Raw genomic sequence first — 4,116 nt, 5'->3', positions numbered from 1 at the left:
CTGATCTTGCCTCTCCCTTGAATCTCTCGGACCCCCAAACTCTCTTATAGGCTGTTTTTGCATCTTTCCCTGATCTTGCCCTCTACGTTCCCGCACCGCAGCAACCATTATCCTAACCTGTAGCTTGTGACTCTCCTCTTCCCTTCGAACATATACCTTCTGAGCCTCTCTTAACAACTCATCCAAGCCTCTATCCTGCCAGTCTTCCATCTTTTGTATCTTCTTCCTAATGTCTTCCCAGGATTTTGAAACAAAGTGCACCTTCAGCACTGCCTGTCCCATCTGACCATCCGGGTCCATTCCTGAATAGTTGGAAGTTCTTCCGCAACCTCTCCAACTATTCCGTGGGGGTCTCCTCCTTTCTTTGTCTCTCATTAAAGGCTTTATTAATATTCTGACCCCTTGGGACTGATTCTCTAATTCCCTGGACTATAATAGTTCTTAAGTCCTGCATATGGGTTCTATGGGCCGGGTTCTGATGATCCCAATTCGGGTTCTGAAGGGGCCATTTTATATTTGCTGCCGGCCCCTGCGCATGTTGAGCATCCCAAATACGCATCCCCTCCCTCCTGATCATAATCTTTTCCTCTGCCGTAAACAAAATGTTTAAAATAGAGTGTAATTCCTCCCATGTATACATGTTTGGGCCTAAAAACTGATCTACCCTTTCAGCCACTCCCAATGGATCCTCCAACAAGTGTCCCATTTCTTTCTTGAAGTCTCTCACATCCCCTGAGCTAAGGGGCACCGATATAAATCCTATTCCCGCCTGCGGTTCCCCCATGGGCATCTCTCTTAAGGGAAACAGCCCTTTCCGAGCCCTGCTCCGAGTTGTTGGCCCAGTATATTCTGACTGATCTAAATCCGAATCTTCCTCCGGGGGTGCATTGGGACCCCTTCCTTGCACTTGGGGTGGGGGCACATATGGGGGAGGGACTATCATAGTCTCCTCAGCTCGACCCCCCTTCTTCTTCTCCTTATTCTCGCTAGATTTTTCTGTTAGTTTTAAAATAAACACCTCTGGACGGCCCACCCACACCTTAGCATATTCACTCTCCTCCAGGTGAAAAGGTTTCTTTGTATTTACCCAAATGTTGAGTTTTTTTTTTTACCCAGTCCTCGGAAGACCCAAATACTGGCCAAAACACACCCTTTGAGATTTCCTTTCCACCCCATATCTCTACACAATAGTGTATCATCCTAGCCTTATCCTTCCCCCCTGTGTCCGGAAAATGTTCCCAATTATCTAAAAAAAACACCCCAAGGGACTGTCCCTTGGTACAGGTGGGAGTTTAATCCCTGCAGGAGGATTACTCTTCCCCTGTCCCATTCCTCCGGAGTGCCTTCATTCGCACAAAAAGTCACTTTCACTTCCCGTTTCGTGGCCCAAGCCCTCGCGGGTCAATGGGAACCGCACTACTAAGAGTCCGCACACACTTGGGGAATCTGGCTGCCAGTTCCCCTCTCAGTCACACACCACGTCGCCGCACTCCGGGATCCCGACCCCGCCCGAACGGATCCCCTTTTACTTACGCGTCCCGCATCTTCGTCCGGACTTTGTGCACAAAATTTAAGGGGTCAACCGGGCCCTTTCCTCCTTTGCTTTTGCCTTCTGGTTTTAGGTTCGTCGGTCGAGGTGAGAGCGGGGGCTCCCGTCCCTCGGGACCACCAAGAGGGTGGGGCGCGCCTTCCCACAGACGGGAAATCCCCCTTACCCAATCTCGATTCGAGTCACGGCACCAAATTGCTATAAATGAGCACAAAGGGCCATACTCAAAACCAATTTGAAAAATTTATTGAGTACAGATGGCAAAAGCAAATTGCAGCACTGGGTGGCAGGGAGACTCCGCTCCACAAAACTGCCACGCCTGATCAAGTCGCAAGTCCCCCTTTTAAGTTCTTTCCTTCTTGCTGATTCATTTTTCCAGCTCGTTCTGCTTGCTCCTTTTTCCTAAAAAAATTACTAAGACGTTTGGTTATTGTGCTAGCCTAAGTAATCAGTAATCACATACCCACAGACCAGCCCGCATCCCCGGGCTCCAAGATTACTTATCTTAAGCCTGCATGTCCAGGTTTCAAGATAACCTATCTTACAATGAACAAAAAGGTCACCATTCCCTCACAAAACCCACCACCGACTGGTAAACTCCTTTCCTTACAACTTCACAAACGGTGATTTTTACCATGTTCCTACAGGAAAATGTGGGCTACCAGATAGCCCTTGGGACATTCTCATGTTTGGTGATACTGTACACAGCCCAAAGCAAATTTTTGTTTTGCCAGAAATTCAGACTGTTCAACCTGGACAAAAAATCCTTGTCCAGCTTCGCTGCACAGACACACCCTTTTTCCTTTCACAGGGCACACCTATCGCACAAGCTTTCCTGCTTCCAAAACACTACAACAAACAAATCCCTCTTAACCCTACCGTGTTGTGGGTACAAATTATGGGATCCCAAAAGCCCATCCTGGAATGCAACATCCTCTACAAAGGTGAGAGAATCCTCAGACCAGGAATGATCGACACTGGAGCAGATGTCACCATCATTGCTCGCTCAGAATGGCCATTCAACTGGGACCTGCAATCAGTAGCTGGCATGATTTCTGGAATTGGTGGCATCACCGTGTCCATGCGAAGCACAAACAACATTGTCATCGAAGGACCTGAAGGCAAGTTGGTGTCTGTCCACCCGTTCGTGGTCAGAGCCCCCATCACCCTGTGGGGCAGAGATGTTCTATCCCAATGGGGAGTCTCCCTTCGAGTCCAATGTCAGGATTTCTGATTGGGGCCACTGAAATGCACGCCCTACCACCGACCCCATGGCTCACATGGAAAAGTGACAACCCTATATGGGTCGAGCAGTGGTCCCTGTCAAAAGTCAAACTGCGCGCACTGCATGCCCTGGTGGAAGTGCAACTCCCCAAAGGCCACATCACTGAAACTAGAAGCCCCTAGAACACACTTGTTTTCGTCCTGCAAAAACCTGGAACAAACAGATGGAAGCTTCTCCAAGACCTTTGCAAAATCAACAAAATCATTGAAAATATGGGACCCCTTCAGCCTGGCATGCCTTCTCCTTCAATGCTGCCTCAAAACTGGACGCTTGCTGTCATTGACATCAAAGACTGTTTCTTCAGCATTCCACTGCACCCAGAAGACGCCCCACGCTTTGCTTTCTCCGTTCCCTCTCTCAACAAAGAAGCTCCCCTCAAAAGGTACCACTGGCTTTTCCTTCCTCAAGGACTCAAAAACTCTCCCACCATATGCCAAGGGTATGTGGCTCATGTTCTCCCCCCTCTTTGAAGCTCATTCCCAGATGCAATGTTTTATCACTACATGGATGACGTATTAATTTGTGTCTCAGAAAAGACTTAGACAAAGCAATAAAAGCAACCATTGAAACCATCGAAAAAGCTGGATTTGAAATCCGTGAAGATAAAGTACTGTACACCAGCCCATGAAACTATCTTGGACTTCAAATTTGAGAAGGAACTATCGTACGTCAGCAGCTTCACATCGAAGACAATCCAAAAACCCTAAGAGACCTACACAGTCTGTGCAGATCCATCAACTGGATACGCCCCCTCCTCGGAATCCCAACAAAACAACTCGCCCCCCTGTTCAACCTTCTTCACGGAAAAGAAGACCTCGACTCACCGTGCACCATCACGCCATAAGCTCAACAAGTCATTGTCAACGTCCAAGAAGCCCTCTCCTCATGCCAGGCTCATCGGTTTGAACCTGATCTGCCTTTCCAATTTGCTGTCCTGGGAAAGGCCCCTCTCTTTCATGGACTGATTTTCCAATGGGACCCCAAACTTACAAACCCTTTGTTAATCCTTGAATGGGTTTTTAAAAGCAATCAACCTACGAAAACAATTTCCACATTTCAAGAAATTATGGCCCTCCTTATAAAAAAAGCCAGAACTCACCTCCGCTCCCTCGCAGGGTGTGAATTCACATGCATATACCTGCCACTTACCACTGGAAATCTAGAACATTTGCTCCAAACCAATGAAAGCCTTCAAATTGCTCTAGATAGTTATACTGGCCAAATTTTAATTCAATTACCACAACACAAGCTTTTTAATAAAGATGCAATTTTTCATTTAATT

This window comes from Erithacus rubecula (genome assembly GCF_903797595.1).
Source record: "Erithacus rubecula genome assembly, contig: scaffold_391_arrow_ctg1, whole genome shotgun sequence".
NCBI lineage: Eukaryota > Metazoa > Chordata > Aves > Passeriformes > Muscicapidae > Erithacus > Erithacus rubecula.
This window is presented reverse-complemented; position numbering follows the sequence as displayed.